Source organism: Camellia sinensis, chromosome 1, assembly GCF_055761805.1.
Source record: "Camellia sinensis isolate YWXY chromosome 1, ASM5576180v1, whole genome shotgun sequence".
Taxonomy (NCBI): domain Eukaryota; kingdom Viridiplantae; phylum Streptophyta; class Magnoliopsida; order Ericales; family Theaceae; genus Camellia; species Camellia sinensis.
The window spans coordinates 5,143,138-5,167,775 of NC_138961.1; the positions used below are offsets into that span (position 1 = coordinate 5,143,138).

The following is a 24,638-nucleotide window of genomic DNA, read 5'->3' on the forward strand; positions in this document are numbered from 1 at the left end:
CGAGAGAAAAAGTGAGAAAAGGGTTTTGAGAGAAAATCTGAGCTTGAGAGTCGAGTGATGTGAGAATCGCAAATCAGAAGGGGGTGGGAAACAATACCCAGATCGAACTGGCTCCTCGTGGTCCGAGGTCCCCCATCTTCGTTAACGCGTTTGTATGTCGTGTCTTTTGTTTTGTTTATCTCAACCTTTGTTTTAGGTCTTTTTCGAACATGTCTCGTTGTGTTTAGGTCGTGTACCTTTTTGTTCGAGTCCTCCCCGCTGTGTTCAGTTGTAGGCTCGATACCCCGGTTTGAAAAACCCTCGTTTAATTTCAGAATTGTTTATACCCAGAATGCTGTGCCATTCTCTACATTGGAGCATGCTTCAACTCCAACCGGTTCCGTCTTTGAGTTCCGTCTTGTCAGATTGGGCCGTTCACTCAAGTTTGCTGTGTGCAGAATGAACCGAATGCTGTGCTATGGGCTGTATGCAGATTAATCCCCAACAGAGTAAGGGCTGTGTGTCCAGAATTAGGCAGTGGGCTGCTTGGGTTATTTTGATGTTGGCTGTTTAGTTATCTGATTATTACAGTGCAAGTGTTCAATTTTCAGACAACCAATCAATTCCATTTACATTGAGGTGTAACATGATGAAACACAATGCAATATGTAGAGATATGTAAATGTAACACTTTTTCAGATAAAAAAAGCCTGTTTCATTTCATCATCTTTTCAAATGTACAAGTTTTGGAAACAAAAATCTGCCTGCGGCAGTACAAGGTAATCTAACTACCAACAAAAGACAAAAGTACAAGAAAGAAAAGAAAAACAACAAAAATCTATGTCAAGCGACTCCAAAGGCTATCAGTCTGTCCTGGTCCTCTTCCTGGACGAGGGTCCAGGAGCATCATCAGCATCGTCGTCAGAGCCCGAGCTAGAACCGCCTCCGGTCTCCTCCTCCGATGACTCGGACTCCGCCTCTACCTCCGCCTCTGACTCCTCGTCATCATCATCATCCGGGACTGGAGCTCGCGAGCTACTCCTAACATGAGTGCGCCCCGCCTTGGAGCGGGGGAATACTCGGCCCTCCTCATCTCTCCCTCGGGTAGGGACGGAAGGTCCAGCTGGAGCACCTCCTGCCATGGGAATCTGGAAAGGAGGCTGAAAAAGTACATAAAAGGGAAATGCATCAGTATACTGTAGACAGTTTATCAGTGCAGAATGCAATGCAGAGTACAGTGTATGAATGCCGTGAGCAGTCTATCAGTGCAGAATGCAGTGTATGAGTACAGTATGAGAATGCCGTGAGCAGTCTATCAGTGCAGAATGCAGTATATGAGTACAGTATGAGAATGCCGTGAGCAGTTTATCAGTGTAGAGTACAGTGCAGAATGCAGTGTATGCAGTGTATCAAATGCTGTGAGATCAGTGTATCAGGTGTTGTGCCAAGCATCAGATTATGTGAAGCAGTGTATGAATGGTTTGAGGCCAGTGTCAGAAGAACATACCGGAATGCTGTAGAGGGCCAGGAGATCAAAAGTCCGCTGAAGCATCCCCATCATGGAGGCATTCATCTCCAATGACTGCCGGGTGTATGCAGAAGAAGCCTGCAAAAGTATCAGATGCATCAATATTCTGTGGAATATCAAATAAACTGAAATGAAATGACTATACAAAAATGCAGTAATACATACCGAAGGCAAGTCGGGGACGCCGACGAACTCGTGATCAACTGGCGGAGGGGCGAAGGGGATCTGATAGGTCGCCTCACCCTGCCCTTGGAAAGTCAGTACAGCAGGCAGAGCGGGCCAACCAGTCCCCCGTCCTCCCTAAGCTCTGCCCCTGCCACGAACTCGGGCCCTCCTCGAAGCTCCCGCTCCAGCTCCTACTCCTGCCCCAGCCGCTAGCGCCACAGGCTTGGCCCCCTCCGCTCGACGGTCGCCGCTCAGAGGTCGCATCAGGTACGTCTGCACATACTCTCGGTAGTCGCCGGTGCCTCTAAAGCGGGCCTCCTCCCAGCCAATAGTGAAATCGTCCATCTGCTCGGTGGTGAGCCCCTCGGTCTCCCTCATATCCGCAGGAGGGTGAACTGGGACTATCTGCTCAGGTAACCCTAGGGTCTGGCGTAGGAAACGCTCCCCCAAGTACCAAGCCCGACAGACCGGGCCCTCCAGCAAGATCCGGAAACGTGAGGTCTCATCCGCACCGGCGAACCGATCCCGCGTCACAGCTGGCAACGGAGCCCACGGCTGCCAAGTGATTTGAAAATGACATACAGTTTGTTATCTACTGTTTTTGAAATATGCAGTGGAAAGGCGAAGCTTAAATAAACTGCAAGTAAAACATACCTCGGCGGGGGTAATGGTATCGAAGTATCGGCGGAAAAAGCCGAATGTCTCTCGTGGCCTCCAGGTGCATCTCCCGTCAAAACGACGTGAAAAGGGGACGACCAGAGGAGTCTCTGTGACTGGTACGAGAGCAAGCCTAGGAAAGTAGGCGTAAACCCACAACTGCAAGGTAAATACCAGTGCATTTATCAGATAAAACAAAATACAGAATAAAGCAGAAATGGCAGAGCCGTGTGTCGTGCAGTGTATTGTGCAGAGTGTACAGTGTGAGCAGTGTACAGTCAGTGTAAAGCAGAATGTATGTGTGTGCCGTGTGTACAGTATACAGCAAGTATGAAGCAGACTACAGTGTGTGCAGTGTACAGAGTACAGAAAAGATAGAAAAGCAGAAATGAAAAGTGGAGAAGAAATGTACCTCCCAAGCCCGCCAATAGCCTCCGAGCAACTGGCCGCTGCCGCGGGAAGCTGAGCTCATGTAACCATAGAGGGTGGCCAGAGCGGCGCCACCCCAATCATAATACAGGATGTCTCGGACGTCCACCAGTGCGCTGAGAAGGCAGAGAGGCACGGTGTTCGCCCGGTCGGCGAAGATGGTCGTCCCGAATAAAAACATGAGGAAGCCGCGAGCGTACCTCTCCACGGCCTCCGGGGTCATCGGATCTGCATCACCGAGAGCAGGCTGGACCCTAAACTGTACCTCGAACCAGGAGTACCGGACAAAGCCTGGACGAGCAAGAGGTGGGGCCTCCCCCAACAGATGGACCTGAGCGGCGGTCCACTCGTCCATATCAATATCAAAGGGGATCGGATCACCCCCTACCCCGATGCCTGTGAGCATCGAGAAGCGTAAGGGGTCATCGTCATGTCCCCTGCTGTGGAGAAGTGAAATGAATCGGTGGTGTCCCACCACCTCTCCGCCAGAGCGGCGAGGAGAGGTCTGCATGTGGTAAGCCTGGAGAGTCCTCGACAGAAGGCGCCGAAGCCCGCCCGGTCCACTATGCGACGGACCGCGTCAGGGAGCTCGTCGTACCACTCCCGAGTGCCAGTGTTCCCATACCCGCGGATGGTATGGGAATCCTCCTGTGAACAGAAAATAACAATTGCAAGACAACATTCAAAATGCAGTTTTGAGAAGCATACAGATGTGGCATGCGTGCAAGTTTAACAGATTTTGACAAATACTGGGTGCCGGTGTGCTTACAGTGAACTACAACGTGTGATGAGTCAGCGTGCTTGGGTAGTTCAGAACAGATATAGCATGAGTGCAAGTTTGACAGGTTCGAACAGCTATCGGGTATCGGTGTGTATGCAGTGAAATATAGTGAGTGCAGTCTGTTTGAGTGATTCAGGGCCAGCGCAGTGTGTGTGCATGTGTCAGTCTCAAGCAGATGTCAGTTGTATGTATGTTTACAGTCAACTACGGTATAGCATATCAGATTCAAGTAGTTAAAGAGTACAACTAACTACGACAGTTTTGTATCCTACATTGCAGAAAGTAAAGTAGAGGAAAGAGAGTTACCTCGGAAACGCCGAAGGACAGGTGGGAGGTAGGCTCGCGCAGCAATAGCTCGGGTGGCACGTGCCTCTCGAAGCTCTGAAACTGGCGGAGTCCGTCGGGGGGCAGAACATGGATCGCCGGTCGGTAGGTCGCCGGGTCGAACGGGCGCTCGCGCAAAGGTAGAAGCTCGACCCCAGGATCCATCTCGTGATCCGGGGGAGTCCCGCCGCGTGGAATGTCGTCCGCCATGTCAGGAATGATGAGAAAATAGCCGGAGGAAGGAAAACCGGGCTAGAATACGAAGAGTCAACCGAAAAGTCAACTCCCGAGAAGGTCGAAAATGGCCGAGAAGGCCGGAATGTGAAAAGGCACGGAAATCAAGAGGAAAACAAGGGGAACAAACCCCAAAAAGGCGGGAACGCCAAACGAGGCACCGAAACAAAGTTTTGTTCGGTTGAAAATGTCCGAAACGCGAAGGAAATTGCGAATCCGACGACGAAACGGGCGTAGAACGCAAAGAAGCGGGCGAAAGAGGAGAGAAAAACACTCTAGAAAGAGAGGGTTTGGGTTTTCGGCAGTGGAGGAAATGAAAAATAGGGTTTGGAAGCCCTATTTTAAAACACCCGAAGTGAAATCTCGAAACTGCCCCGACTTAGCAACTTTTGCCGGTCGGCAATGTTTTGTGCCAGCCGGCATAATATTGTGCCGATGGAGTTATTCTGCAGCCGGTGGATAGCCGGTGGCCTCCCCTTCAGGCCGGTGGTGTTCCCACAGCCTTGTTTAGGCCATATGAGTAGTTTCTGGTCTTCATAGCTCAAGAAAGTGCAAGAAAGTGCATCTCCGACGCTCAACCGGCCTCCGTTGTGACCTCGGGTCGTGTCTTCTGCGCGTGGCGCTCGAATTCGTGCAAGGTGTATCCTTTTTGTATCCTTTTAAATTCAGAAGTTGCCCCATGTGCGTTACACGCGTTCATTGCACTATTTCGGTGCATTACATCGCGCTGTCATGCGCCTCACAGTTGCATTGTTATGCACATACTACATGCGTTGTAACACGCATCCCTTGCATTGTCATGAACATCTCTCATGCATTGTCATTGCATTTTTATTCCATGCATTGTCATGCATTCCGAAACACGTGCGTTGTTACGCATTTAAGTCCGTTTACATTCCATGTGGCACGCATGTCACACTTGGCATCATTTTACATTCCGTGTGGCACGCGTGTCACACTTGGCATCATTTTACATTTCGTGTGGCATACGTGTCACACTTAGCATCGTTTTACATTCCGTGTGGCATACGTGTCGCACTGAGCATCATTTTGCATCTTGTGAGGCATGCGTGTCTCATTTATATCATTTGGTATCCTATGGGGCATGCGTGTTTCATTTTGTGTCATTTTCATCGGCCTGTGCACCTCGTTTGCATAGAACATGCATTCACTCGCACTATCTTGTGCATTTTTACTTTGTATCTCAATCGCACTATCTTGTGCATTTCAAATCAATCGCACTGTCGTGTGCACTCGCGTTGTCTAACGCATCGCGCTATTTTGCGCACCTCAATCGCACTGTCTTGTGCACTCACGTTGTCTAACGCATCGCGCTATTTTACGCACCTCAATCGCACTGTTTTGTGCATTTCAAATCACTCGCGCTGTTTTGCGCATCGCACTGTTTTGTGCATTTCAAAAATCACTCGCGCTGTTTAGCGCATCGCACTGTTTTGTGCATTTCAAAATCAATCGCACTGTTTAGCGCATCGCACTGTCTTGTGCATTTCAAAATCACTCGCGCTGTTTAGCGCATCGCGCTGTTTTGTGCATTGCAAGTCAATCGCGCTGTTTAGCGCATTGCATTGTCTTGTGCATTTCAAAATCATTCGCGCTGTTTAGCGCATCGCACTGTTTTGTGCATTGCAAGTCAATCGCGCTGTTTAGCGCACCGCACTGTTTTGTGCATTTCAAAATCACTCGCGCTGTTTAGCGCATCGCACTGTTTTGTGCATTGCAAGTCAATCGCGCTGTTTAGCGCACCGCACTGTTTTGTGCATTTCAAAATCACTCGCGCTTTCTTGTGCATCGCAAATCAATCGCACTGTTTTGTGCATTTCAAAATCACTCGCGCTATTTTGCGCACCGCATCGCACTGTTTTGTGCACCTTACTTGCATCTTGCATGTACCCTATCGCGCTATCTTGCGCACCTTACTTGTACTTGTTAGTACATTGCATTGTTTTGAATACAGAACCGGCTTCGCGTAGCGTATAAGTCCAATTTTCAAAATTTTGCATTCCGTGTGGCATGCGTGTCACACTTGTATCATTCTTGCATTTTATGAGGCATGCGTGTCTCATTTGTTTAATTTTGCATTCTGTGTGGCATACGTGTCACACTTGTATCATTTTGCATCTTATGAGGCACGCGTGTCTCATTTGTTTCATTTTGCATTCCGTGTGGCATACGTGTCACACTTGTATCATTTTGCATTTTATGAGGCACGCGTGTCTCATTTGTTTCATTTTGCATTCCGCGTGGCATACATGTCACACTTGTATCATTTTGCATCTTATGAGGCGCGCGTGTCTCATTTGTTTCATTTTGCATTTCGTGTGGCATACGTGTCACACTTGTATCATTTTGCATCTTATGAGGCGCGCGTGTCTCATTTGTTTCATTTTGCATTTCGTGTGGCATACGTGTCACACTTGTATCATTTTGCATCTTATGAGGCACGCGTGTCTCATTTGTTTCATTTTGCATTCTGTGTGGCATACGTGTCACACTTGTATCATTTTGCATATTATGAGGCACGCGTGTCTCATTTGTTTCATTTTGCATTTTGTGTGGCATACGTGTCACACTTGTATCATTTTGCATCTTATGAGGCACGCGTGTCTCATTTGTATCATCTTGCGTCATGCTTCATTTGCATCGGCATGCGTGTCACATTTCCGCTGGTATGTGTGTCGTCATTAGCATTAGCATGCGTGCCTCATTCTTGCACAATTCTGCATGCTTAGGCGGTCTGGCGAGACCTTAAACACGCGCGGCGGTCTGGCGAGACCTTAAACACGTGCGCTGGTCTGGCGAGACCTTAAACACGCACGGTCTAGGAGACCTTAAATCCTTTGGAGGTGCGAAACCTTCGGTGCATTGTTATGCATACATTTTGCATCCCGGTCTAGGAGACCCTAAATCCTCTGAAGGTGAAATTCCTTTGGTGTTTGTCGTGCCCGAACGACTTTTGGTGGTCTGGTAAAGCCACCTGCTTATGTTTGCGGTGAGTTCCTAGAAGACCAACTGGGACGGTGGAAACTAGAGTTCGAACGGCTTATGCCTAGAACGCAAAGGTTCGGGAGTTCCGAGACTAAAGTCTGGTTTAAATACCCAGAGGTGTACCCTCGGCTTGAAATCTGTATGGAAGCCCCATAGATTGAGGCGGCATGTTTACGCCTCAGTTCTGGATACTGAACCAACCTAGTATATCGCCCTGTTGGTAAGATAGGGAAAGTTGCAATCATAGTCGTTGCATCATAGTGCATTGTCATGCATTTCCATTGTAGCTTGCATGCATCCATTGCATTTTCCCCAGTAGATCGCATCATACTGCATTGTTATGCATTTTGTAAATATTCATTCCATTGCATATTTGTAGATACTGCATTGTAGTTTGCATGCATTCATTGCATCACCTTCCACCTATGGCTCGCGCCTTTCCATGTTGAGCTTGGTCTAGTATATGCCCTTACTTTTCACGTTAAAACACAGTTCTGCATGTGTACGCGCCTATTCCACGCTAGTATGTTGGTTTGAGGGTTGCGGCACCTTTTCTGTGTTAGACATGGCTCGTATGCGTACATGCCTTTCCTAGGCAAGATTTGGTTTGGCCCGCGTGCCATATCCATTGTATTGTAGATTGCATGCATTCATTGCATCACCTTCCATCTATGGCTTGCGCCTTTCCATGTTGAGCTTGGTCTGGTATGTGCCCTTACTTTTCACGTTAAAACACAGTTCTGCATGTGTACGTGCCTATTCCACGCTGGTATGTTGGTTTGAGGGTTGCGGCACCTTTTCTGTGTTAGACATGGCTTGTACGAGTACATGCCTTTCCTAGGCAAGATTTGGTTTGGCCCGCGTGCCATATCCATTGCATTTTAGATTGCATGCATTCATTGCATCACCTTCCACCTATGGCTTGCGCCTTTCCATGATTGAGCTTGGTCTGGTATGTGTCCATACTTCTCGTATCGAAGCATAGTTCAGTAGACTGTTCTATGTTAGACGTGGCTTGTATGCGTACATGCCTTTCCTAGGCAAGATTTGGTTTGGCCCGCGTGCCATATCCATTGCCACCTCCCCAGCATTTCCATATATATATTACATTGTAGTGTATTTTTTGCATCCGGCATTAGGATCATTGTCCTTTCTCCAGCGGGTTGTTTCCCCACTTATGTCAATCCCCCCCAATACTCGTTCTTGTGTCTTTCTACAATGCTCATAGTTCAGTTGACCGTTCTATGGTAGACAGACTTGTTACCTCCATCAATCTATTTGACATAGGTGTGGTCTCGAACCACTCGTGATTGGATCGTGATTCGATTGCTTTGCATATAGTTTGCATTGTTTCAATTGCATTGCATTTTCATTTGCATTGTTTATACATTGTTTTGTATATATTGCATATCATTTTGCATCCATTCTTACATTGTCATGCATGTTGCTAACAATATTGTACCTGTTAAGTTTGTTTTCTTTTCAGGCACGATATTGTATGTACGGTTCATTTGAGGCTGGTGCAACCAGACGAGCCGCACAGGTATTGTATCCTCCGAGTGAGACGTATTGAGAATTGCATAATTCTCTTACATCCTTTCTGCATTGTAGTGTAGTTCGGTGTACGCTAGCTTAAAACTGTCGCATGTTTGCTTCATTACAGTTTTCTTTGTATGATCATAAGCTATGCTCGGCTTCGTGCATTGTCTTGCATTTTGCCCCTGCCTTCGGGCGCATACCTTGTTTGTCTTGCATGTTTGTCTGAGTCTTCGGCCTTGTCAAAAATGGGTCGTCTCTGGGCTTTGACATTCACTCTCGTCATTTTTATGACTTTCGAGTTCTGTCAAAGAGGGGCAACTGTAGACACCCCATTTTTGACCGTCCTCAAGACTTGGACGTCACCGTTTGAACACTCGGTGATTATCCAAGTTTGTGTTCGTTTGGAGTTCCCGGAGGTCTCGGCTCGCGCGCCTTGCCTCAGGATCTCCAAACTCGACTGTTTAGTGTCTGGTTTTGCACCAAACACTTGCATTTTGCCTTGGAAGGGTAGGGAATGCCTTGTCAGGCATCCCCACACATCACCGGCAGTGGCTAGAGGCCACTGGCTGGTTTTTGCTGCCACATTGCCGGCCGGCACTATTTGTTTTCGGTCAGCACTATTTAGTGCCGGTCGGCACTCTTTTTTGCCAAAATGGCATTTTTGGCCGGCCGACTACTGTGCATCTGCTTTTGCAGATATTTTAAGACAGCTGTCTTGCTTTTGGCTCCCCTCCATACACGTGTATGGAGGGATCTCCCTCTTATGAAGCTTGTCTTGTAAGCTTTACAAGACAATAAGCTCTATAAGAGAGGGCTTGGTCTCTTGGCTTTAGGGTTAGAGACTTTAGACATTTTAGAGACAAAAAACACAGAGAGAAGCTCTGGTTTTTAGGGTTAGAATCCATACATATCCTATCTCTCTTTTTCTCTCTTTGTGTTCTAGGTGTTTTGTGCCTTACTATTGCACACAAACACCTAGTGTTTCACCTTTCTTTGGCTCCTGAGGTTCTAAGGGGCTGATTTTGGTGTTGGATTCAAACCAAGGAGGGCCATTGGAGCATCATTGTTGAAGAGGTCTTCAAGGGTGAGAATCTAGTCCCATTATTCCCCATTTTTGCATCTTGTTTTTGCCTATCTTAAAATCGTTTTTGAGCTTAGTGTATAATACAAAAAAGTTCTGTTTTTAGACCCTCTTGATTGTTTATTAAGGGTGTTTTGTGGTTTGGAGGTGTTTGACCCCTCCTAGGCCTTGAAAGGCCCCATTTTGTGCTATTTTGAGTGAGCTTCGAGACTTTGGTGTTTGGGCCTCTTCACCATTGAAATCTTGAGGGATTTCAGTGGTGAAGATGGTGCCTTGAAGTCTCCAAAAGGGGAGGGCCACCCCCTCCCCTTGTTGTCCTTGAAATGGACCATTTTCGGCCTCTTGAGGGAGCACCATGCTAGAGTGTGTATTGATCTTACCTTGGCTGTTTTTTGTGCCTATTATATCATGATATGCCTCTGTTTATTGTTGGTTTTGGTACACCATGCATGCTTAGCATACCTACCATGTAATGCCATGATATTGCCTTAATATGCCTTAGGTTGTTAGCCTTAGTCCTAGCATGTTTTAGGCTTAGTTTTGTGAAGCTTGTGTGCATATTTTGCCATGTTCTAGGTCTGTCCATGGTTGTTTGGGTCGGATTTGGCATGCATCATATAGCCCCTTTGCATTTTGGCTTGTTGGCCTTAAGCATGTGAATGTATAGCATGACATTTTTGTATTGATTTGGTGATTTGGAACCATCTACCATGTCATTTCAGTCCCATTTGCATGCCTATATGTTTACCTTGGACGCATCTTTAATGCTTTGAAAGCTTGTGTAGTATGCTCCATGTTTTGGCACTTGTGCATCCCTTTGAATTTGAGCCACTTAGATGCCATCTAAGAGTCCATTTTTGCATGGTCTAGGTCTGTCTTGAACCTATCTTAAGCCCTCTTAGCCTTGTGAGGCTTGGTTGGCTTGGCCATGGTTCAAGTCCCTTTGACTTGCTTCAAGTACTTAGGCCATTTGTTGCATGTTTGGCTTGATTTGTTGCTTGATTTGGCTCCATGTTTTAACATGATTTTCAATGCTTATGTTGCATGCTACATGTCCATGATTACCTTCTTTCAAATGTGTTTGAGAGTTGTCCAATTTGTGCCTAAGTGTTGGCCTTTCAACATGTGTATGTGTGCATGTGTATTTGGTCCCTCATTATAGCACTTTGGCCCTTGTTTTAGGCCTAACTAGAGCTGCCCAAATCATGTTTTAGACCACCTTTTCATTGGTTGGTATTGCCTCATGTTTGCTTGTATGCTTGCATAAGTGCCTTGCCATGCCATGTTGCATCCTTAGCTCGCATGCTTAGGTTACCTTGCATCTTGCATGCATGCCTTGTTCCTTGACTTGGTGATAGGAATTGGGCCTTGATTTTGTGTGTTTGGTTTGCATTTCATTTGACATGAAAGTTGCATACTTGATTCTTTGGGCCATCATGCATGGAAATGCGTGATTGGTGGTCCGAGAATCGAGACACATGCCCCTTTGAGTCACAAACATGATAAGGGACATGAATGGTGCATATATGCTTTGAATTGTGCTGCCATGCTTTGCCTTGCCCTCTGTTGCTGTCAATTGCAGATTCTGCAGGAACACTTTGCCGACCGGCAGCGTCAAGTGCCGACCGGCAATCCCTTCTCTGCCGACAGCTTCATTTTGTGCCGATGGCCATAACACACTGCCGGTGACAGTTCCATTCAACCGGTGGCACTCCTCAGTGTCCAAGGAACCAGTTTTGAGATTTTGGCAGCCTCCAGAGGAGTAAAGGAAGGAAAACAGAGGCAGCCTATGCATGGCGGTGCATTTCCGAGCAAGACCGAGCGTGCATTGCATCGAGCTCTCCTGCCGAGGCGGTTTACTGCTTTTCCTAGATTAATCAATTTTCTTAGTTGATTAGGCAATTTGTAATATTTAATTAGCTTGCGTAGTTAATTAATTTGTAATATTTATTCGGTCCCTCCGAGTGAGGGCAAATTTGTAATAAGTGTGGGTGAGTGTGTGAATGTCTTCCAACCCCCACTTCTTTCTTCCCTTTTATTTACCTGCTTATGATGGTAGATTAGGGCATGTTTAAATTAGCATACCTTATGCTATGCATGCGTGCATCCATATATTTGTCTCGCATGCACCGGGCTCGGTACATCACGCTAACTGCATCTGTATTTCAAATTCCAAACTGAATACATGTTAGTTGTGCATTTTCATATGTCATTCATAGACTAGCCGAGCCTACTCTAGCAACATTTTGTATGCGATGCATTAGGCACTTAACATGGACTTGGATCATGCATGTTTGCTAACAAGTTCTTTGTTTTGGCACGGAGTACTATGTAAGTATTTTAATGCTTTAGCATATCGCATGCGTGTGAATGCTACCATGACAGTATGTTTACCATGTGGCTAGATGCATATGTGATATTACTGTTTGAATGCCTGTGGGTGAAGGTTAGATTGCATGAGTTGGAAAAACTCATTAAAATCCGTGTTTTAGCCTACTCGCGAGTAGCGAATTCCAAAACGTTTTTCAAGAAACAAACGGATATGCAATGCTTGTTTCCAAATTAGGCAATCTAGTCTATACTTGTTTGCTGCGCGCATAACATAGTAATTCTAGGCTAATAAATGGAATAAGAACACATAACGTTTTCAAAATCGAATATCATGGTTAGTAGAGGCCGGTCTTCGGACCGGACGAAAGGGGGTGCTCATAGCTGACCTTCCCCGATCGTACCCAAGCTCCCGAGCCGAGACAACTCCGGTGGTGACGGACATGTGGCCTTCGGCACCGAGTCAGGGTTTCCTAAATTTCTCCATTTTAAAAATATTTAGGTGGCGACTCTGTATCTGGCAAAGCAGTCCATGTTTGGTACTTCTTTTCAAAAAATCTGTTTCTCAAAACGATTTGCCGGATTTGGACTCTTTGGTTCAAGATTAAGAACCGTGACAACAAAATCGAGTCCGAGCTGTAGCGAAGGGCCCCACGCGGGCGCGTCTACAATGGTAAATAGGGTAACTTATGTAATTTAGCTCATTCTAATCTAATTTAATCATACCAAATCACAACTCAGATAAATATGCCATAAAATCACATAAATTACGATTAATACATATCACTAATCAATTTCAGATTCGGCCGCCAATAAGGCCTTCAATTTGCAGTTTAAAGCATAAAACATGGACAGATAATTTAACAGTCAAACAGATAGAAATGCATTTAAACTAGCACATTCAATCAGTCAGTTCAGTATTTCAATCAATTCAATTACTAATCATGTTCAGTCTCAGTTTAGCAGTGATCAGTAGTTTATCAGTAAACAGTGGTGAGGGTTATTACAGTTACTTGAAGGATGAAGGATTTTGATATGTTCATTAGGAATTGTGATCTCAATCTATCGCAGAACTTGTCTGTAAGGCAGCTGATAGGGTGCACTTGTCATCACAAGCCCATAACCATTCTCCTACCAACTTTCTTAAGGGCGCATGTACCTTTAAAGTAAGTTAGGTAGTTTTTCTTTTTCTTTTTGTATGTGTGTGTGTATTTTGCATTAGCAGTATGAGAGAGTGGTGGTCGAGATTACGATAGGAAGAATTCAACCTAGCGTGATCACCTTGTAACTAAAGTTACGAAGATTGATTGGTCTGAAATCTGAAAGGGTCTTAAATTTTAGGAAAGCAAAGATGATTGACTATAGCATATTATATTAATGACTTATCCAGTAACTAGTTATCTGTCCAAAAGTGAGCTTCAGTTCCATCTCCAATAAGCCAGCGAGAATTCTCAGTTAGAAGCTTATCATTGGAAATTCTTTCAGACAAGCTTTGAATAATTTTGACAAGGAGTGACCAGCCACAGAGGCTTTTGTTTAATTTATATATATAGGTTTGGACTAGCTAAGTTGTTTTTTTTTTTGGTTTGGAAAAGCTTGTTTTTATTAATGTTGACACTGTATGCTGTAATTGAATTTCTCATGCTTTAGTCATCGACATTTGTTTGATGGCACAAGTAGCCTATTGTTAACCCCCTTGATCTTTATAGATACCATATTTTAGTTATCTATAGTTATTTTTTCTCATGCATCATGTATGCAATCCCAGTTGTTCGAAGAAGGGTTCAAAGACAAAATGGTAAGTTTGACCTTTTGATTTCATGCTACGGTTTATTTTGTTTTCCAATTAAAGTTGTCCAACTTTATGTTTATTCATTTTATTTTCATTTAGAAAATGTTTGGGAAAGTTATAAAAACACCCTTGAGGTTTATCAAATTTTCATTTGACACCTTGAGGTTCTAGAAAATAAGTACTGCCCTTGAGCTTTCAAATCCCATGACAATTCTCCCTTTGTTAGTCAACCGTTAAATAACAAAAGTAGATGATGTTAGCAATTTTATTTTTCAACATACCTAAGCGCTTGCTCATAGCTCTCTCCATCTTTCCTATTCTCTTCATTTCTCATCATTTTCCCTCCTCAACTAGACCCCTTAAAGTAAACCAATGACTTTTTCAATTTATTTTCATTGTTGTATGCTCACATATACATGCATATACAACTTTGTTAATGATTGCAAATTGCAAATACCAGTAAGGCTACATCCTCGTGAGATTATGTATTGAACCTTTGGCGAGTATCTTCCAAGCCCCTTTATACATTTCAAAATTCTTGTAAAATATGCCGTATTTGGTCTTGGTTTTATCACTTGCAAAGAGTTGGCCCCTCCAAAATCTTAATTTGTTTGAAACCTTTAGTTAGGGTCATGATACAATACACATGATGTATACCATATGCTAATTATGGTCAAAGTTGGTGTTGGTTATGAGTCATTGTGGTTTTTCGTTATGGGCCATTGTGCTGGTGAGGCTAAGAAATTATTAAATAAAAATTGGTCATGTTTGATTATGTGTAAAAGTGGTTAGAGTTACGACCAAATTGGTATTTGATGACTCAAGTTACGACCAATATGGCTATGATCAGTGTTATAAAAGTATTCAGTATATGTTATTGCTTTTTATCTTTTTATTTTGTATTTTTTGTTTTGTAAATGTCAAGTATTTAATATAGTCTAAAATTTTATTTGTGAATTTAATAATCATCTTAATAGTGAGCATCTTTGGCCTCAGCCAAAACGTAGTGCACACCCACCACACTCCCAAAACGCACACACTTGCTACTCGAAACCCACACTGAACTAGTCAACAAAAACACAATGGATTCACCATTTAACCTCTAAAATTTTACACAGATGGCAATCAAAATTTCTCCTTAATCTTTTTTCAGCCCTCTCTACGCTTTTAACAATAGATATATTAATACAAATCAAAACATTAAATGGTAATTTGTTCCTTCTACCTGATTAGTAGAGCATTCACCCTAGCTTTATTCTCTTTTGTTTTAGCCTTCTTGTCCATGGATGCTAATCCCTCACCCTTAGCTATTAGTAACATATCTGGTGCACGAGAAAGAAGCATAGGAAAACAACATTTCAAGACGGAGCACTTGTGCCACTTGAAGAGGGAATATCAACATAGAAACAGTGTGGTCTTGAAAGCCCGCTAACCTACTTGTGGCACTTGATTATCCTTTATTGATACAAACATAAAACAACCAACCATTTTCAAATTTAGTAGTCAGAACCCCTCCTCGACATAGTTGAAATTTGACCCAAATCTCCAAGGGGCAGCTATTGTAATGACTGTGTTGAACCTCTCAAATGATGTACATCTACTTCAACAATGGTGAATCAATGATTAGATGGTGTGATTGCTGAGCAGGGCTTTACTTGTTCAAGGTCTACCACTGTTAAAGCTGGTGGCTAAAATGGGTTCTATCAAATTGAATTTGGAAGACAACGATACTGGCAATTTGTAGATTCTTGTTTGACAAACAGTGTGGTCGTCAAAACACGCTAACCCTTTTGTTACACTTGATTGTGTTCTTTATTCTGAATCGACATTCCATAAACACAAAGGGTCTGTTTGGTGCAAGCTTATTGTAAGCTTACAAGCCAATAACATCCGTTCACCTGCTTTCAAATAATCAGTTTTTTTTTTTTTTTTTTTTTTTTTTTTTTCAGATTATTAAGCTATTTTTACTTACCAAGTTGTAAGCAAAAGTTGCACCAAACGGTCTAGCAAATAAAAAAAATCTATAAGCAGCTGAAATAAATTGCGCCAAATAGATTCAAAGCTATTATTCCAGCAACTTCTCCTAAGAAAAGAGCTTGTATTAAACCAATTGTTGATGGTGGTGATAAAGTGGGAGAGAGTGAAAAGGAGGTGGGGTGAAACTTGAAGGGTGCTCTTTATTCTGATTGGACATTCCATGGAAGTGACATACAACCCATGAAACACAAAGCTATTATTCCAACCCATTGATACTTTTGCGGAGGAAGCGTGTTATGTCTGACACCGAGACTCTTCGAACACTCTTAAAAGCATGTCCGACACTACTTCATCTTGTTTTAATTGAAAAATTAAATTCATAATAACAATTCTTTGCGGACACTTGGGCCACATTTCTTGAACCCTTTGAACAAGTCCTATGTGATGAATCCCATTAGAATAACAATGTTTTGTATTCTTTAGAGCACAACTTGCACACTCTAAATATGTTTGGAAACATTTGTAAGATGATTGCATCATATGTATTACAATGTTTTATATGGTTCTGCATTTTTTATAATGTAATTGTCACATGAATGTGAAATATATTGCCTTTTAATGTAATTACTTGTTTTATTATTTTTATCCTAAGTGTGTCGTGTTCTGTATTTTTTGAAAATCACAATGTTGGCATATTTGTGTTTGTGCTACTTAGGTTCCAACAACTTAATCTTGTGAGAAAAGAGTGTATTAAAATTTAAACCAATTGTTCATGGTGGTATGATAAAGTGGGAGAGAATGAAAAGGAACAAAGGGATTGAGGCTAAGTAGAGAACGAAGGTAATATAGAAATTTTTGTAGCTTTCTCGTCCATGGCTGCCAAAGGGTGTTGGTTGGACATGGGAAAGCCGGCCGGGGGGGGGGGGGGGTGGCAGTTGAGGGTGGACAAAGGGTAGAGGAGTTTGGATGATGGAGGTGCTGTGGGTATGTAGGCATTTTATATTTTTTATTAGTTCTATTAAAAGACAAACGCTGACAAGGGATATTTGTAATTTCTCAAATCATGATGGAAATTTGTATTTTTGATAAATCTTAAGGAGTATATTTGTAATTTAACCGAATTATTTTTTGTTATCTACATGGGTGAGGTGAGTTGGGTTTTACTTTTTAATGCAGAGCGTTGGGAATCTCTCCAGAAAGAATCAACTGCTGCAGGTTTTGCCTATATTGAAGATTACATAAATCATAAAAGGGATACGGACCCTAGAAAGTGCAGAATAGCTTATGAGAAGTACAAGAAGGTAAAACTGTGTTTACATTAGGAACTTGTAGATATTTGTTCATGTGCTATAATAATCGTTTTCTTGCTTTTAAAAATTGAGAATGAAAAATATGGAATGTGTAGTTTACGGTAGAATATATGGTTTTAATTCATTCTTATTTTGAATCCCCATTTCAATTATTTCCTTGTCTATTGAGTTTTATGATCAAAATGTATTATCCTTTTCAATCCTATGGATCAAGAAACAATGTCAATGTTGAAGACAAATACATTATCATGTTAATCATTCGTTTCTCTTATTCATTTTGTTATTATAGCTTGTAAATAATGAATATGGTGGGATAGGAAACAATGAATATGAATTTGATGTAGTCCTTGGTTATATCTATTAAGTTATCCTATTTATGTAAACATAATTCATATTATTGAACCTAGGACTGCATCAAATTCATAACTTGACTTGAAATCGGAATTGATCCTTAAATTAGTTTGCTTAAAATCATAGGTAAAATCATTAATTACTTTGCTGGAAAGAGAAACAAAAACCCATTATGCATGGATTATTTTAACTCTTTCATACCACCAATGGGCTCATTTCCACTGGGTTTGGTGAGCAAGTGGCTTTGGGTTCAAGGCTTCATGGGGGCAATGTGGTTCCCATCCACCTGTGCTTCTGACCTCCACTCGTTAGTGAAAAATCTAGAAATCCCCTAGATGTTGATTTGTGATTATGTATCAATTTTAAGCAGTAACAACAATCCCAATCAAACAATCAAAACAAAACGACACAACGATTTTATGTGAAAAAACCACAATTGGACACCTCCAATTGTGATAAAAAAAAACCACAGGCAATAGCCACAAAATAATCCACTAAGAAGATATAAAGGAATTACACAGGTATACTCTCAATTACCTAGCGAATCCACGCCCGAATTGAACCAACCTCTATGTGTCTCTTCCAACCCCGTCTTCACTTCGGAATTGTCTTGACGATGAGCCACTCCGGAATCCACCAAGGCTTCAGGCTCGAATTCTTCAGAATCCACCGAAGAACAACTCTCTCTTTTGTGTAGAACAAATAAAAAATCCTTTGATGTATACTCTTTAAAACATGAGTTGAATACTCAATCAAAACATCAAAATATCCCCAGATATAAACCTTAGAATCCAAAAAGAAGATCTGGAGGACTTGTCAAGTTTTGGGAGAAAACCAACTACTTATAGAAATCCAAAGTAATCATAGTTTTGGAAGAAAACCAATTCCTTATAGAAATCCAAGAATCTGTGTCCGCGCGGTCCGCTCGAGCGTGGGACTTCCCACTCGACCAGAGGCTTCAAAATTATGGGATTCATATAGGCTTTACGCTCGAGCAGAAATTTCCACGCTCGAGCGGAGAATCACACCATCCAATACATTTTCAGGCGAAGCAGAGATGTTGTGAGCTTGCAATCCCCACTCTAGCATCCCTTTCCCCGCTCGAGCGGGACGACCAAAATTAGAAAATCTGGAAAACTTGATCCTCTTACAACCTCGGTTTTGATCTATGGAAATTGACAAAGGCACGATTCGGGTTGGATTCGCATCTAAACACTCATAGCCATACTGAAATAAAAATGCGAAAACAAATACAATTGAAAGGAGTTTTGTCAAACGGGGTTGCCAAGAATAAAACCTAACAATCTCCCCCTTTGGCAATGCCGTGACAAAACACTCCTAACAAATAAAATTCTAAACACCCCAACCCATTACAGCCAACAAAAGCCAACTTCTTTCTCAAGGTCATGATCTGTAAAACAGTTATTAGTGCCACACTCTCTAAAACAACTATTAGTCCCACAAGAGTATATGAAAAAGCAATAGACATATGACACGATTTTCTTGAAACATGAGATGGAAAACATGAATAGATGAAAAACTAAGACTCATGAAAAACAACTCTCAAACAACAAAAGTAAGATCATAAACCACACAAGCAATGATATGACGATGTAAATACCAGGAACATGCAAGAAGGAAAATACGCAAACAGTGCATAGCAACATGCAAAACAACTATAGCCAATCTCCCTTACCAAACAAAACAAAGTGTTCATGCTAACAAACTCTTGTAATGAAAAACCAAACTCCCTTACCAACCCAAATCAAGATGAACCAAACTCCCCCTCACTAAAAGCAACCACAAACACTGAAAACAGAGAACAAGAAGAAAACGACAAAAATAATATGGTGGAGCAAGCAAGAAATTTCAGATTAGTACCTTAAAACACACAAGACTATCCAAGAAGCACAATTACTAGTAAACACAATGTGCACAGTCTGTAGAAGACTCCTCATGAAAGAAAATGATGCATTATGTGAAAAGCATAGATCCCATGATAAAAGTGTGTGTGTGACTCTTGGAGTTCGACAAACACTAGATTCAATCCTAGTAGTGATATGGAAATTGGACCTCTGGCAAGAGAATCTAAGCACAACAAAGGAAAGTCAAACCACTAGGAATCAAGGGGTATTTGGTGAGTAAAGGCGGAGGCTCCCCCTCAATCAATGAATCTTTTCTTTTTTTTTCTTTCTTTCTTTTGCATATTTTTTTCTTTCTTTTGCATATTTTTTCTTCTTCTCTTTCTTTTTCTTTTTCTTTTTCTTTTTCTTTTTCTTTTGCACACTCATTGGTGGCTGACACGCTTAAGAGTATGGAAACCGAACTAGAGAAGCATGGATATAATAAGGATGGCCTGGTTGGTGACTCTGAGGTATCCTTTTCCTCATGGCTAGACTGCAAAGAATTAAGGGGAAAGCCGTGGAGGTGTAAAAAGATGGAATGTGGTTAAGAAACTCAACATCACCCATGATATGCTAGTATAGGTCAATTCCTCTAGAAACGCAAAAGATCAATGACAGAAGTCCATAGAAAAAAAAATCACTAAGGCGGAAGACTCCAAAATTTGCTAATCCAAGAGTGTGTACAGAATGAGACATACTAATCAAAAAACACGCACTCCAAAATGAGTAATGACCACAGAAAGCACACATATATTAACATGTAATGGATATTCTCATCAATTCCAATATGCACCAAGGACCACTCAAAAATTTCAAGCTTGCAAAACCATACTTAAGAAAATATTTTTAGGATTTTTTTTTTTTTTAAACAAAGCAAGACATAAAATGAACAAGCATACACTCAATGACTCAAAAAAAAAAAAAAAAAAAAAAACACAACCCCCAAAACTAAAATGAATAACCAAATTAACACAAGTCAAGTTTTCTCACCCAAACCGCTTTAGAATGAACAATGTTGTGAGAACGGCGGTTCTTGGGTGGTGTCTTGACGTTGTGGTTCCTTTCGCCTGCAATGGGGACCTGTCTCGACGTGGTTTCCAAATCCTATTTTTAGGTCTAGGCAAATACACTTTCCCATGCAACTTATAACAATAAGGGCGAATATGACAATGCATACCACAATGATGACAAATAAAAACAGGGTGTTCCTTCTTTTCTTTTACCTTACCAACTCTAGGAAGTTTGAGAAGTCCATCCTTATGTTGAATTTTGTGTTTCCCCTTTCCTTGAGTTCTTGTATCATGAGATGAGGAAACACTCTGTTTTTGCTCTTTCTTACCACCAAACCCAATGCCACTCTTGTCAGAACAAATTTGTTGAGACCCAATGATATTGTCCAACGTCTTTGATCCTTTGTTCCAAAGACCAATGGTAGCCATAGCACACTTGAGTTCTTCCTCTTTCTTGATGATTAGTTCTTCCAAAGCAACTTGAGACATCTCGAGAGTTTCAATTTTTTCTTCATATGTTGCATAGATTTGCTGTAGCTCATTCCTCTCTGTCTCACAAGTCAAGAGTTTTGCACAAAGAGCTTGTCGATCATTAGAAATCTTGATGACTTCAATCCTAGCCTCGGAAATCTCCTCCTTTAGTTTGATATTGTCACTTTCACATGCTGTGAGTTTCATAGTGAGTTTGTCATTCAATTTGGATAGCTTAAGAGATTCCTTATACAACTTTTCATAAGCTTGCTCAAGCTCTTCATCATCACTTCCCGAGGATTCATCATCAGTGGTATTCTCAACCGGGCTCTTCGGATACTCTTTTTGTCCTTCAGTTTCAGAAGCCGCCATGAAAGCAATGAATTATTTATGTCTTCCTTCGCCTTGATCTTCGTTGTCACTTTCATCTTCATCAGATTCTGATTCATCATCCCAAGTGATGGCGAGGGCTTTCTTCTTCTTCAAACGAGTGGGGCATTCTAAAGCAAAGTGGCCAAATCCTTGGCATTCATAGCATTGGACTCTTTCAGAGTTCCCTTGTATTTTTCCTTTCTCCTTCTTAGCTATAGAATTAATTTTGAGTTTATCTTTGCCTTTAGATTTATGAGTATGAGTAGATTCCAAAAGATTAGGATTCTTTTTCAAAAAATATTTTTTAAATTGTTTAACAAAAGCAGCCGCAATCTTGGAATCTATCTCACAGTCCTCATCAAAATCCTTTCCAACTCTATGAGCACTACTAAAAGCAATATCTCTTTGTTTCTTTTTGAAATTCCTATGTGCCTCATAAGTTTGGAGATTTCCAACCAACTGATCTAGCTTGAGGTTGTCAACATCTTGAGCCTCTTCAATAGCCGTAACTTTTGGTTGGAACCGATCGGGCAAGGATCTCAAAATTTTTCCCACAACTTTGGATTATGGTATTTTTTCACCTAAATTGAAGCTGGAATTTACAATGTCACTCAACTTCGCATAAAATTCATCAAAGGTCTCATTATCTTTCATTGAAAGGTTTTTGAAACTAGATGTGAGCCTTTGAAGTTTTGAGCGTTTCATAGAAGGAGTGCCCTCATGAATAGTTTGTAAGATATCCCAAGCCTCTTTTGCGACTTCACAATTACAAATTCGACTAAACTCTTCAGGTGTGATAGCGCAAAAGAGAGAATTGATAGCTTTACTATTCCAGCTACTATTTTGGTAATCAATTGTGTCCCACTTTTCAATTGGTTTGGGGACAGTTACTCCATCAACAATAATTGTTGGTTCGGTCCACCCATTCATGACAGATTGCCAAATTTTTTCATCAATAGATTTTAAAAACAATCTCATCCGAGCTTTCCAAAAAGAATAATTGGATCCGTCAAGTAGGGGTGGTCAAACCATAGAATTTCCCTCACGAATTGTATCTAGTATCACAAATCAAACAAGATCTCGCTCTAATAGATTTGTAAAACAAAAAAAAATAGAGCGACCTGCTTTGATACCAATTGAAAAATTTAGAAATCCTCTAGATGTTGATTTGTGATTATGTATCAATTTTAAGCAGTAACAACAATCCCAATCAAATAATCAAGACAAAACGACACAACGATTTTACGTGGAAAAACCACAATTGGACACCTCCAATTGTGATAAAAAAAACCACGAGCAACAGCCACAAAACAATCCACTAAGAAGATACAAAGGAATTACACAGGTATACTCTCAATTACCTAGCGAATCCACGCCCGAATTGAACCAACCTCTATGTGTCTCTTCCAACCCCGTCTTCACCTCGGAATTGTCTTGCCGATGAGCCACTCCGAAATCCACCAAAGCTTCAGGCTCGAATTCTTCAGAATCCACCGAAGAACAACTCTCTCTTTTGTGTAGAACAAACACAAATCCTTTGATGTATACTCTTTAAACCATGAGTTGAATACTCAATCAAAACATCAAAGAAAACTAGCAAAATATCCCCAGATATAAACCTTAGAATCCAAAAAGAAGATCTGGAGGACTTGTCAAGTTTTGGGAGAAAACCAACTACTTATAGAAATCCAAAGTAATCCTAGTTTTTGAAGAAAACCAATTCCTTATAGAAATCCAAGAATCTGTGTCCGCGTGGTCCGCTCGAGCATGGGACTTCCCACTCGACCGGAGGCTTCAAAATTGTGGGATTCATATAGGCTTCACGCTCGAGCGGAAGTTTCCACGCTCGAGCGGAGAATCACACCATCCAGTACTTTTTCAGGCAAAGCAGAGATGCTGTGAGCTTGCAATCCCCGCTCGAGCGTCCCTTTCCCTGCTCGAGCAGGACGACCAAAATTAGAAAATCTGGAAAACTTGATCCTCTTACAACCTCGGTTTTGATCTATGGAAATTGACAAAGGCAAGATTCGGGTTGGATTCGCATCTAAACACTCATAACCTTACTGAAATAAAAATGTGAAAACAAATACAACTGAAAGGAGTTTTGTTAAACGGGGTTGCCAAGAAAAAAATGTAACAGTTAGGACCTTGGTGGGGTTGGTGTCAAGCTATGGCAAATGCAAATCCCCTGCATGCTATAACCCCCACTTTCTCAAACCCATCTAAGTCCTTCTTGTCCGGCTCACTAGCAGGTAGCGGCTTCATTGGTCACACTCAAGGAGGATTGCTACTATTTATCACTCCTTCCCTTTTTTATCAAGCAAAATATGAACTTTTTCCTATGTTATGTATGATCTCTTTTTATGTGTGATTTATCGATACTGATTAATAGTTGTCATCATTTTCAAGTTCGTTTGGTTTATTTTCCTAAGACACTATGCTTGGAGTTTGAAATTTTTTGGGAGGGAATAGTTCTCTGTATTTTATTTGTTACAAATCTATGATCTAAAACACAGTCTAAAAGGAGCTACCTTCAATCTTCCAATTGTATACTATATTGTGATGAATAGGGAAAATGTTTTATGTGCTTTCTCGTGTGTTTATTGTCTTTTTTTCTTTGGTATGAGATGTTATAAATAACCTCAATATATATATTCAATGACAGATAAATATTCTCATTCTTTCATTTTATTCCATACTTCGTTTTTATTGGAGAAGTATTCTCTCATTGCATTTGGAATTATTTAATTAACTAGTGTGTTTGTACTAAACAAGTTAGTGTTACATAAACATGAAGTCCAGATTTATAATAATTGTTTCTCTTTCTTGAATTGTGCAGTGCCTTAGCGAGGATGAAAATAATAGATTTTGTCAATTCTATATCAACAATTGTCCCCAATTTAAGTAGGCTCTCCTATATGTCGTGCTGCTATCCCCCTTGCCACTACTTCGTGAATGTCCTGAGCACACCGAAGTCTATAAATTATGCCTCAGATCAGAGACTATTATGTATGGATGGAGTAATTATCTAGTTAGAACAATACTTCAGTTTAAGCAATTTTGCAAGTTAAAGTTTGTTGTCATATATTTATACATATATATATATATATATATATATGAGAGATGTTTGCAATCAAGCTAGTTCATATCTTGTAAAATGCTTTGCAATTTTTAAAATATTAAAATAGCAGTGTTTTGCTTAGGCAGATAAAATGTTGCTTGCCTGCAATAAAGTTTTCGATTAGATTAGATTGTAAATAGCTTTTATTTATTTATTTATTTTGTGTTTATGAAATTTTCTTGCATGCCTTAACAGGGTAACTCATAATTTTCTTGAGAATTCATCATGTACATTACAAACACTTGGGAGCAAAGCGTGATTTTTATTTTATTCATTTTT

General features: G+C 41.4%; 1 long non-coding RNA gene across 1 annotated transcript in view; it reads left to right on the plus strand.

Moving 5' to 3' along the window:
• LOC145791173 (uncharacterized) overlaps nucleotides 1–24,342 on the plus strand; it is a 37,129-nt gene extending 12,787 nt beyond the window's left edge. Inside the window, exons 3-4 of the long non-coding RNA XR_014331008.1 lie at nucleotides 16,997–17,121; nucleotides 24,078–24,342. This is a non-coding gene — a long non-coding RNA (uncharacterized LOC145791173). The remainder of the gene's footprint in view (nucleotides 1–16,996; nucleotides 17,122–24,077) is intronic.
• The last annotated feature ends 296 nt before the right edge of the window (nucleotides 24,343–24,638 follow it).